The sequence below is a fragment of the Austrofundulus limnaeus genome, unplaced genomic scaffold, assembly GCF_001266775.1.
Source record: "Austrofundulus limnaeus strain Quisiro unplaced genomic scaffold, Austrofundulus_limnaeus-1.0 Scaffold139, whole genome shotgun sequence".
Lineage (NCBI taxonomy): Eukaryota > Metazoa > Chordata > Actinopteri > Cyprinodontiformes > Rivulidae > Austrofundulus > Austrofundulus limnaeus.
The window spans coordinates 933,614-947,034 of record NW_013952541.1 but is presented as its reverse complement, the minus strand read 5'-3'; positions in this window follow the sequence as shown (position 1 = coordinate 947,034).

Sequence of the window (13,421 nt, the reverse complement as noted above, 5' to 3'; positions counted from 1 at the left end):
GACCTCACCTTGATGTTTCGGGACCCCACTTTGGGTCCCGACCCCAACTTTGGGAAACACTGTTCTAAAGCACTAACTCAAATATTTAGGTCCCCTAATTCTAAAGCACCAATGCAGTGAAAAATTTAGCAAAAGCTAATTCTAAATAGGGCTGTAAATCACCAGATTTATCACGATACGATATTACATCGATATGTTTGGATGACGATTCGATATTTCTCTATCACAAATATCACGATATGATTTCGATTCAATTCACATTTCTGTGATTGATATAATGCAATATCATATGCCCATCTAACACAATGACTGCTGGATGGGCATATGATATTGATTCACATCGAGCATATGATGACAATAAAGATCAATATTTTCATTTTGCATCGATATAACTGAATCATGAACCATTCAAAATGATATATCGATATWGATCGATGTAATGTTACACCCSTAATTCTAAAGCACTAATATAATCCAGTTGACACATGAAACATTSTTTGGAGTCAACATGAAACAATATTTACTGTATGCAGAATGTTGTCACTTTAGTGCCCTTGGTGGGCCACATTTGACCTGTGGGCCTTGAGTTTGGCACGTGACCTTGTAGATAAGTGACACACGTATGAACAAAATATGACAGTTTTCACCCTCAACTGTCAACAATAATGTTGATCAATAACATTTAWAGTCCTCAGTTAGTGCTTCTAAATTTAGCCTATAAATTTAGCAAGTGCTAATCCACTAAWGAATTAAAAAAATGAGCAAAAGCCCAAAGGACTAATCAAGAAATTAGTTCCCCCTATTAGTGTTTTAGTGCTTTAGGGGAACTGTGCCCACCACTGACTATAAGTTATTTAAAATTGGGGTGCACGTTTCCGGTTTCCTTAAGTTTGGGGGACCTGCTGATTGTTAGATAAGATYGTCTTTCTGTAAAGGTCTGAAAATCAGCCACTGTCCTCGTTTGCTCCKCTGAGCACAGTCTAATGTCCAGTTAAAACAAGTTTGTTTTGTTTCAAGGGTATTGTTCAATGTATTTTAATAAAATAACATTGAAGTATTGTGACCTTATAACACCTGACAGTGTCAGCTATTTAAAAAAATCTGAATCGGCCAAAATCGGAATCGGCAGGTCGGATCGGCCAGAAAACTGGAATCAGTGCAAAACRATCTGCCACCAATTAATCTGGATTATTCTCCACTGATAAAAGGCTCAGATTAAAAATAAAAAAGACTTGTTTTACAGCAGTGGCTAAAGTTGGTTAGCAAGTCTCCAGGAGCAGCACTTTTAGCATATTATAAGAAAAACAAACATTTTATTACTCGACTTTTGATTTAAATGAGCTTTTCTTATTATTATTTTTTTTAGAAAAAGTAGTTTTATTACTTTGTGAGAATGAAATTACGGTAGTACCTCTAACTTTTTTCCATCAATATTGTAATTATATTTTTTCGTAAATTTTGATTTAYGCACCATAAAACCAATCAACAAGAACAAAAAGCACCCTCTTATCTGCATATTATCAACTATACAAGAGATGATAACCCAATGTAGAGACTCTGTTAAATGTTAAGTTTTATTTTRCTATTAAAACTGCTCAGTGATGTCATTAATGATGGTGAAAAGGTGCCAGTTGGTCGCAGTGATATGGAGAAAAGCCAGACAAATAAAGCAAACGCTCTGTGGTCACAGTGACTCCTCTTGCCTCCATTTCGTCTCTCCTTAATCCCCCTCCTCCCTGCCTCCAGACTCCAAACCTCCAGATGAGCCTTTTTTTCTTTTTTCGACTCACCCTTCCCGGAACATCAACCACTGTAATGGATTCAGCGCCTTTCAGATATTATCTGTTGTCAGGCACCTCATTTTAAACATCTCGCTGCCAATAACAACAGCAAAGCGCTGGCACCATGATGGTGTAAAGGTTTTACAGACGGAGCGTGTGCCAAACAGAACCGGCCAGCCTTTAATGGACTTACATGTGCGTTTTCAAGAAATGGATTTACTTCCAGTAGAGAAGGTTGGATTACAAGCAGCAGAGCCACAACCAATGATGACTTCAGGATTCTTCTTATATATGTTTTATTTATCTGTGTCAGAAAAATTCTGAGTTTTTTGAAATTTAAACWTTTATTTTTCCGTAAAAAATTAAAAAGCAATGAATTGTTGGGTTTGACGAAGTGGGCATGAGTTTTAGGTTTAACTTGTTGTTGTTTTTCACTGTAAAAGTTGTTTTTGATACATTTTAAAACTCTGTGCAGCAGGTAATGTACACCTAAAACTAATGACAGTCTAACACGTGGTTATTAAACTCATTTTCACAAGGAGCCACATGAGCATCGTGATTAATTTTAATGTTTCGTATTAAACTCCGACTAAAATGTCTCGTTAGCACTGCTAACAAACAWTGACTAATCTCTACCTGGTGTTTCCTGCATAGAAACAGCGTTTTAATGCGTGCTCTTATAAACACTCGTACTACATTTACAACTGACTAAACGTGAAATAAAAACAGAAATACTACTAAAATTACATGTAAAAGAGTTTTACTCACTGTTGAATTGTGGTGTCTGAAATCTCCCACTTTCCAACAGGGAATTCCCACTGGAGTAGCGTTCCAGTTCAAATTTACGACTTGTAAGTGGGAAGTTCCCACATCCCAGAACAACTGGGCTGCAGCAAAAGTCGTAGGTGAAAATGCAGCGAAATTGAAGCGATTTTGAATGAATGAATGAATTTTATTTATAAGGACAATGTGCAATTAAAACAAAAACATTTGATGCAGTGCACCAGATTTAACCCATGGCTAGTTTACATCTGCAAACTTTTCCGGCTGTTAGGAAATGTTGAACCCTGTTCAGCTCCACCTGGTGGTGGGATGTTGCCATTTTTGCGTTTAAAATAATTAACATGCATTATGGGAGATGTAGTTTATCGTCTTTAAATTGGCTTATTTTATGACATTATTACATCTTTGAAGCTCTCCCGGGCCACAAAAAATGCTGTGGCGGGCCACATTTGRCCTGCGGGCCTTTAGTTTGCCACATGTGGTCTAACATTGATGGATTCTAGATGAGGTTTGCTGAGGACCACAGGGCAGACAGAATGCAGCCACTTATTGAGATTGCTCCAGTGACCCCCATCATGACCCACATTTGTCCAGCGGTCCTCCTCCAGTCACGTGATGCTCTGGTTTGTTTAAATTAAATTAATGTCAAATCCTTGTTAATTTAATTAAACTGTTTTAATGAAGCTCACTTCTGCTTGAGTTATTGATTAAATAGGGAATATTTTGTGCAGATCCCCTTTTTATCCACATTTATTCCTGACTTTTTGTGATAAAGATAGTTTCTCATGACATGCTGTSCCCCGGTGGTCCTGGTGGTAAAAGGACCTTCAGGGCAGCCTGTGGACCTTGAGCACTTTGTGAAATTTTGCTCTATAGAAACAAAAGGCATCACAGGCAAATGAGCTCATTTGGGTGGCTGCGTGAACAGACTAGAAGTCATTTTAGCAATCCATTGCTTTGCCAATGATCTGTAAAAACAAAACACTTAGTCGAGTTTCCTCTCTCTTTGTCATCAGCTTTCCCCCCGTCTTCTCTTCAGTTTTATTTAGTTTCTCATCTCTTTATTCCACTCCGTCCTCCCCCTCCTGTTTGTCTCACAGACACTTAAAACCCACTCTTAAGACACAAATCCCGTCCCCTGCACCTGGCTCCGACAATAGAGCTGATCAAAGGCATCCGTCTCCCCGTGCCTGCTCTGATAGTTCCATAATGGGCCCATAACGTGAACATTCAGCCCCATTGTTTACGCCATTAGTCACACAGGCTTATGGAAAATTACTGCAATGCTACGTTGAAAAGCCATCAACGGTGGCAGCAGAAAGTGCAGGAGCGACACCGTGCCAAGATTCTGTCGATCACATGGACATATTTCCTCTCCTTTCTGCACACGGAGCTGTTATGAAACAATAATCTGTTCGTCTGTGATGTAATGATGAAGGATTTCCCAGTAGTTTAATATACAGTAGCATTTAGCGTAAGATTACGCAGCATAAATATTGTTTATGTCAAGCAGTCTGTCTGCAACAGGTCTTTATGTGTGGTAGAGCGGTGTTAGATGAACATTTTTTAATTTCTGCTCTCACAACACCAAAAGGCGTAATTGAAGAAACAATATTGTCACATTGTGATGTTTTCCAACTGCAGCCTGAGTTGTTTCTGTGTGACGTGGATCAGTATAAAAGAAGCTGTGTCAAACAGTAAAGCACAAATGTGTCTGTTTTAAAGCCTCAACAGAAAAGTAATAAAAAAAGCAGAATCTATCCCAAAGAAGCAGAAAGAGCACATTTGCTGAATTAAGCAGCTGAAATAAGTAGCTAAAAGATCACAATATGGTGCGGAACAATGCAAAAAATAGCTGAAAATAGCCACAAAGTAGCTGAAAAAGCTGAATCTATCACAAAGAAGCAGAAAGAGCAAATAGCAAAAATGATCACAAGATGAATTTAGCTTAAAAAGGCTTAAATTAGCTGAAAAAAAGCTAAAAAGTAGCTTAAATTCCAGAAAACAGCTGAAATTAGCATAAAAAGCTCACATTAGCAGAAAGAAGCTGATAGAAGCTTCTTTTTTCTAGAAGCTTCCAAGTGATTAGAAAAGCTGAAAAGAGCAGAAAGATAACTGAAAAAGTAGAAATAGTTAATATTAGCAAGAAAGAAGCTGAAGGAAGCTAACATTAACAGAGATGTAAAAAATAAAAGAATCAGATGAAAGATTGAACTATCATGAAGGATTTTTGAAGATGTTGAAGAACAGCTCCGTTGATTTTCAATGAGAACAAAAATAGCTAAATATCTCCAAGTATAAATAATGTGTGAAGGAGCTGAACGTTTTGCTGAAATACTATAAAAATTGTAGAACAAGATGTGTGCCGAAAAAAGTACTGAAGAAAAAATCTGTTTTTATTTTCACAATTTTAAATTTCTAAACACATAACAGAAATTAAATACTCACATGAGCTGAAATTAAGTTAAACTTTCATTTTTATATATGTTATTCATATTTATTTTTCATATCGTAGTTACTATTTCATATTCACTAAATAGCTGCTGTTTCTCGCAGCAAAGTCAATAAATCCTCAGAGTTGTTGTATAATTTTATATTTTTATTTTCCGCAGTGATAACAGCCTGCAGCTCTGTGGCAGAGGGCTCGACGCTGGCGACACCAGCGAGTCAGTGCAGCGTTTTAACACCAAACAAGTTTACTTTTTGTTTTCCTTAATGAAGGTGAGGCTTCAAGCTGTCGTCTGCGCCTCCCTGACACACAAACACTCCACGTTTACTCTGAGCTCAGAGCTGTGCAGACTGTAAAGGAGCTGTAGAAACACACAAAAGCCTCGTGCACACGCACCATCACCGACCCGCAGCAGCTGATTAGTGCTGGACAGCATGCGTGTTTGTGTCGTGTGTGCGATGACACGCCGACATCATTTACTCGCAGCGTTTAGGCTACACGAACTCGCGTCTTTTTTTTTTCTCCTGTTTGTCTTCCTCCTTTCCATTCTTTCTCTCGCACACAAACGTCTGCACCCTTCTTCCCGTCTCTTCCTCCACGCTGCGCCGGGCTCGGCTCAGTCAGTCACACAGGTATTTGATATTCATGGTCTATCAGCACGGATCCACAGCCGGATCCGTCGGAGATTGAATGGAAGGCGGTTTGCTGGTAAAAGAAAACAATGAAGATATGAGCAGYGGTCCACAGACATGAGGTGAAGCTGCTGAGATGGAGGGATGATGGAGGAGAAGCTYCACGTTGGTTGTGGTAAATGTAGCGTTTGAACGAACTGTGAGAAAGTGTGAATACGTAGCGATGGATGCTACAGTAAGCAGCCAACAATGGTCTCCACGCTCGACTTCCTTCCACCACTTACACCCTTCACTGCCTTCTTTTCACCTCAATCATTCTGCCCTTCTCTTCTCCAACCACCCCCCCACTCCTTTTTCTTAAATTCCCCTTGAGTAACTTTTCCAGAGGCCGTCAAATTGGCTGCTTCCTCTGGCCAACGTTAAGTTTTCTGCAAAACTGTTAATCATTACAGGAAGAGTGCAAGCTTAGAGTTGAAGGAGGATTGTTGTTTCTTAAAAATGTGTAAAATGGGAGATGTGAGGGTAGAAAGAAACAAACTGGGAGTAAAAGAAATGAAGGACAGAAGTGGAAATATGTTTAAAGGTTTAGTGGAAACTCTTTCATTCTCTCGTAGATTCTCTCTTTGTAATTTGAGAGCAGTGTTTCCAGTTGGCCTTGATTTTCAGAGCAGAAAACAGGTTTGAAAGCTCGGCTCTTAACACAGCAGTAAAAGAGAAGAAAACACAAAATATGACCCGAAAACAAACAAAAAAAAAACATGACATTTCACAAAACAAGGAGAACAAAAACATAATGAAACAAACGTCCTTGAAAGAACATCACCCGTCACACACGTTTGAACCGACAATCTTGTGGGATTCATTAGTGCTCACTAATGTTTCGATGACTTTCAGCTACTACCACAGCAAAACTCCACACAAAGACCCCAAATCTGAGCCAGGAATAGAACCCAGGACCTTCTAACCATTGAGCCGTCATTCTGCTCCACTCACGGCTCACAGAACTGCATTCTAGGCCACGCCCATTACCGACCTGTGCTATTTTAACAATTTATACCTCAMAACATTCAGCTATGACTTCTAGTATTTCAGCAACTTGTAGTTCTTGAAACRTTTGGCGAAAGGAACAGAGCTGTCTTCATCGTGTTTAAAACCTTTCAAAATGTTCATTAACCTTTGCTAAACTTTTAAACTTTTCTTCTGCTTCATCTTTTTTAACTTCCTTGGGTAAATTTTTCTTCGGCTTCTATTTTGCTGGGGGGGTTTTTTTCAGTTAATTTTTTAATCTATTCTTCTAATTAACATTTTTATGCTTCTTTCAGCAGTTGTTTTTAGCTTATTTTAGCTCAATCTGTTTAGCTATTTTTTCAGCTAATGTGAGCTGTTTTTGTGCTTTTAGCTACTTTTAGCTCATTTAAACTGTTTGGCTATTTTTAAGCTAATGTGAGCTATTTTCTGTGCTTTTTGCTACTTTTAGCTCAGTGGAGCTGCTTTTTGTGCGGCCACTTTTACCTTATCAGTGTGCATTGCCAATGCARTGCACACTATTGTGATTCGTTTCCCATCCAAGTAATCTCCAGTTCGGCATGCTTCTCCTCCTGCATACTTTGTCCTAGAGCTGCCATTGTAATTTATATTTGTAAAGCTCCTGTGCCAAATGATGGCTATGACCTTTGGTGCCTGTACAACTTATATTTTTGGAAATATTAATGTTTAATAATTTACAATGGGAGTCAATGGAGCCTTGTATTGGTCCAATACTGCACCTGCTGTATCTACTCAGTAATGCACCATAGTTTAATAATATTTAATCTCAATAGTTCAGTGTKTACAATACTAATATGATTGTATTTTGATGTTTTAGTATAATATTGTCCTAATATTGCTTTATTGTTGTAATATTTTTCAATTTAGTGACAACCATTACATTGGCAATGTGGCCACTTTCTGCACACATACAAACCAAACCCTGGCCTCACCCTGTACCACAGCTCTAATGGTCTCATGGTTAGTGCCATGGGCTTTCATGTAGGAGATCAGGGTTCGAAACCCAGCAGCAGTCACTTTAACAGAAAATCTCTACAAACTTCATATTGTCACACAATTACCCTTATTACAAACACCTGACAAGCACAGGCTGGTATAGAAAACACATTTGAACTTGGTCACATTTCATTCTGCAAGTCCACTGCTGCAGTCAAAGACATGCTACAAGGCAATACACACTTGTTTTTACATCGTAAAAACCCATGTCTAGTTTCAACTGTTTTTTGTGATTTTAGCTTCTTTTTAGCTAATTTGAGCTTCTTATCGCTTCATTCAACAAATATTCTCTTTCTGTTTTTTTGTGCTAATTTCAGCTACTTTCTTTTTGCCCATTTTGAGACTAGTTTAGCCTTTTTTTTACCTTTTCAGCACAAATCATTCAGCATTAAGCATTTTCACAGGAAATGCAAATTGTGTTTATTATTTATCATGGGAGTGGTTTTAGAGCTGGACCTCCCCTGCAGGGGTCACAAAACAACTCTAGAGATCTGGAGATGGRTTGGAGTTGACTGTGACGACTTTGTGTGCATTTAGAGAAAAATGTTGAGCAAAATCTTTGAAGCTGTGCCTCTGTGACTTAAAGGAGAATAAATATACACAATTATGTGCGTTTAGTCATAATAGAAGTTGTGCGAGCTACACTGATGAGTTTAGGATTTGTGTGAAGGAGACGGAGGGTTAAAGAGGACCGTTGGCACAAAAACCAGGAAATGAGCAGAATAATTTGACTTTAGTGTGAAGACATCAGAAAGGTAGTATGAACAGAGGCAGGTGAGGAAGGCTGCGGGAGAACGAGCAGAGAGGTGSTGCGTCTCGTTCTGTGTTCCACCTGGATCCATTCCTTTCTGTCGGGCCTTTTCATTCACACTCGTTCACTCGCTCACTTCGTCATTGTCGTGCTCACACGTTCTCATTCTTTTCACACTTTTCTTTGCGGCTCCTCGCCTTTTCACCCCGGCTCTGTTTGTCTCCGTCCCTCATCTCTCCGGCTCATTCTTCTCCTCTTCTCTCACCTTCATTCAGCTCCTCTTTGTGCCGTCTGCTCACTTTCTGGCTGCCGTCTTTTATTTCATTTTACCTTCTCTCATTTAGCCATCCCCCCCCCCCTTTTCCTGCCTTTGCCTTTTTAAAATCTGTTGAAATATTTATTTTTAAATAATGTACTTTTAAATGGAATGAGAGATTATCTGTTGGAGTTCTTTTGACCCATTTTTCTTTAGACTCATTTTGTACTTTTGTAGCAGCAAAAGTTAAGCTTCACGCACTTTACTAGAGAAAACGTTTCTGTGTACTTTACAGAAAGTAATATTTTTAGTCAAACTATTTCTGTCCATACAAATAAAATAAATTTATTAATCATCAGATTGTTAGCACAGCAGACAAGAACAATATGAACAGGTGTGTTTGGCCACACCGGTTGAATTTAGGTGTTTTAGTCAAGGTTTGGGCCCCATGATGTCCAGTGATGCACGTGTCAAATTCAAGGCCCGCTGGCCAAATGTAGCCCACCACTTCATTTTTTATGGTCCATGAGAGCATCAGAGATGTAATAATGTCTTAAAAGAAGCAGCATTGACCATAAACTACATCTCTCATAATGCATGTCAGTTATTTTACAYATAAAATGACAACCTACCGTCACTAGGTGGAGCTGCACAGGATTCGAGGCGAAATTCACAGCGTAAAATTTCCATTTAGYGGAATTTTTACAGCTACTTTTGCTGCGGCCCAGTTGTACTGGGAAGTGGAAGTTTCCCACTTACAAGTCGTTAAATTTAAACTGAAACGCCCCTTCAGTGGGAATTTCCGRTTGGAACATGGGACAAATCAGCATTCAGTCAACAGTGAGTAAAACTCTCTTACTTTAACTTTTAACAGTATTTCTGTTTTATTTATTTCACGTTTACTCTGTCGTACACGCAGTACTTTTCAGTGTTTATGAGGACATGATAAAACGCTGTTTCTATTCAGGAAATACCAGGTAGAGCTTAGTTGTTGTTTAGTGCTGCTGAGCCGTAACAAGATGACTTTTGGCTCTGTCGCAAAACCGTTTACTAGTGCAGTGTAGGTCGGAAACATCTGTATTCCTACCAGTTGTCATGCTGCTAGGTGCAGCCGTTTCTGTGCAACAGTTGACCCAAAATCCCTGGAAAAAAATAAAATTAAAATAAACAGTACGAAAACAACAGAATAAAAGACATGATCTGAAGTGGACAGCAGGGACCAAAGGTTAGAAATATTACAAGCTGGAAACCAGATTCTGTTTGTTTATCTGGAGACAGATCCGAGTCAAAGTTCACTCCCAGGTTGCACATTCTGCTGGACGGTTGAAGTCAAAGAGCCRAGATGTTCTTTGATCCTGGGGATTTTATTTTCAGGGGCCAGGATCAAGGTTTCTGTCTTGCTAAAGTTTARGAGCAGCACGTTGTCAGACAGCCACTGCTTTAGCATCCAGTCGCAGCCCGTTGAGATAAAACCTGAAGCTAACAGCGACTTACAGTAACAAATTATTCTCAACCCTTAAATGGCATCAGGCTGTCCACATGTAGCTCTGACAACTTAATTTTCTTATTTCCTCCCTCACTCAGAGGATTAACTCTTCCGTAGTACCTTTTTAATTAACCTTAAATTTAATTTAGCAGAATTAATTGGATTTAACTTTGCAAATAATTAATTCTTGATGTTTTTCAGTTGTTTTCTCTTAGTGATTCCCAGAAGTTGTAGCTTCTAATGTCAAATTGTTTTTTTCTTGTATTTAATTATATAACAAATTTATTTCAGGTAGCGTTCTTTTGTCTTGCTAACATAAGCCGACGCCCCGGCTCTGCTTTTTTTTYCCACTCCCGCTCGTCCTTTATCTCCCTCTTCACTTCCTTGTGTTCCCTCTCTTTCCTCCTCGCTCCGTCTTCATTTCGCCCCCTCTTCTCCCTCCGTCCCTCGCTCCTCCCGGAGTAATTCCATCTCTCTCCCGGCAAACAAAGAGAGCTAATGACATGCTGACACTGAGCCTGATGATTGAATTCATTAGGCGTGCGCAATAATTGCCAGGCGGCGGCGGYGGCGGCGCGCACTCATCTATTCAGAGGACAGCTGTCAAATAACAAGCAGGAGAGAATGGAGCTTTTTCTTATTGTTGCACTGGAAAAGAGCGTGGGGATGAATATAAGGAAAAGTGAGAGATGCACCTGTTGTGGAAGGAGGAGAGAGAAAGCTCTCAGCATGTCAATTAGGCTGATGTGTTGGTGCCGGGGTTACCGGGAAGTTTACTGCCTCGGTGACACATTCGGCTTCATGATTCAGGTGCAAAGTTTGTGTTTTATATGTGTGCACGCTTGACTGTGTCACAACGTTTTAGTTTATGAAAACTATAGATTTGATCTCTATTAGCCATTAGAATTTTTATTTAAAAAATTGGCTTACGTTTTGTATATTAGTTGTTTTTGCCTGCAGCATACCTGCTAAACAAGCACAGGTGGAGGAAGCAGCAAAGTAAGCTCCACTGCTCACAGATAGGACATCCTGTCTGTTATAATTACTGGTTTCAGGGAAAAACCTGCAAACTACTGAAACAGGAAGAGCTGTCGAACACACACCGAGGTGCAACACAAAGTCGTATAAGTTCAACTTTCCCAGAAACGAAGTAAAAATAAAAGTGCAGCACAGGATTCGGCTCTAACCAGGGCTGAGAGGGGAGCTCCCAGCCTCTCTGCCAGCTCGTAAAATGGATCTGTTCCATCTTTTTATCCATGGATTGGCTCTCCTGTCACGTTGAGGACCAGCTTCACGATTTAGCTGGGCTCACTTTTGGAGCTTAACAGAAACTGTACCAGTGTAACAATGCAAAAACTTAAAAGAATGACCCGTTACCGCAGAATCGTTTGACTCGTAACTGATTACTAAAATAAAARCTGTTTTGGTGTTTCAATGCTAAAGATGGTAAGTGTGTAAATAATACTGAAAATGGTTCAGTTTTAGGTTTTATTGAGGTATTTTTCATTTACTTCCTGTCATAAATTGTCTTTCTAAACCCCATTTTGAAGAAAATCAAGCTAGCACCTTCTTTAAGCTCCTCCCCCTTTCTCTAAGGCTGAGCCCGCCCACCCTACGAGGGAAGCTCATTTCGCACGCTTGTATCCTGGATCTCGTTCTTTCGGTCAGGATCCACACCTCGTGACCCCAGCTGAGGGTTGGAACATAGACAGACCAGCAAATCCAGAGCTTTGCCTTTGAACTCAGCTCTTTGTTCACCACGACTGACCGAAGCAAYGCCCTCATTACTGTGGATGCGTCTCGTGCTCCATCCTCGTGAACAAGACACCCAGATTCTTGAACTCTGTTTTTAACAGCGGATCATCAAAACCATGTTTTATAAACTGGCATATCGTGGTCACTTTTTATTATTTTTCACATTTTTCGCATRGAATTAACAATAAACAAAATAGAGGGTGAGTCAAAATTAACAGGACACCCTTTTATTTCAGATAGAGAATGGAAAATGACACATCTGAATACCCCAGCAAGTAATGGATGAGGGGGCAACCTCTGCTCAGAGGTTGTGAAACACTCATACTAATATTTGTATTCAAAATCACCAAAACAAATCTGTTTGAATAATTAAAACTCTGTATACCTCAGTTCTTCTTTTTTTCCCCTTTTCAAAATAAAAGTTTGTAAATATTCACTTTATTATTTTGATAAAGAGATAATGGTTAAACCTGTATTGGGGAGATGTGATTGATTGGGAACAACTGACTTAGATTAAATCCAGAACGAAGCGGCCATCTTGAAAGTCGTCATATTGGATCAAAATAAAAGGGCGTCCTGTGACTTTTGACTCACCCTGTGTTGCTTACACGAATCGGCTAATTGAGGCTTCAGCGATCCACTTCTGTTTTGTCMCAGCATAAATTAGCCATTTCTCTTTATTTAGGTTGTTTAAAACTTTTCTGTCGCAGGCAAGATATTCACTTTTCATAACCTCCCCACAGAACCCACTTTCAAAATCTGAATGATTGTTTGAATGTGGTAGATTTAACAACTTATTTCAGCCTGTTTCAGAAACCTGTTGTATTGGATTTATTTATTTGTTTTTTTCATGCGGTAAACCTGTTTATCTCTGATCACACTCAGATAAATATGATGTAATCAGCAGCTGACAGATTTTTAGCACAAATGAAACCCTGTTTTGCACCTGCAGATGCTTCATAATAAAAACTTTACTGTATTTGCTTTAATGCGCCGCTGCTTGAGCTCCATCCCGGGGGAAACGGTGCGACTGTGTACCCACAGGAAGTGAGACGTTTTAGTGAAAACTTGCTTTAGGATATGTTTCAGACACAATGATATGAATCAAGTTTTTCTGTCAGGCCTTTACTTCTGGAACAACCCACTTTCTGAACAAACTCATCCTGATTCCAGCAAGGTTTTGTTTTTATTTGATGACTACCTGTAAAATATTAAAGCACCACCTCCTGGATGTGCTTCAGTATTGATGAGCTAAAACCCTAAGAGAAAATTGCATGAACTAAGTACCTTATTCAACACTTTAAGGCATTGTTCTGTTGTTACTACTATATTTGTTGTAGATAATGAACCTAAACTCTGATTTATCTCCCTGTTAACTGTTCACTTGTAATTTATATTCAAGTAATTTTCACTAACCTCATGTTGACAAATGAACTTCACTTTTCTAATTTGTCTAACCCAAGGAGCGGCTCGACTAAAGCAGCC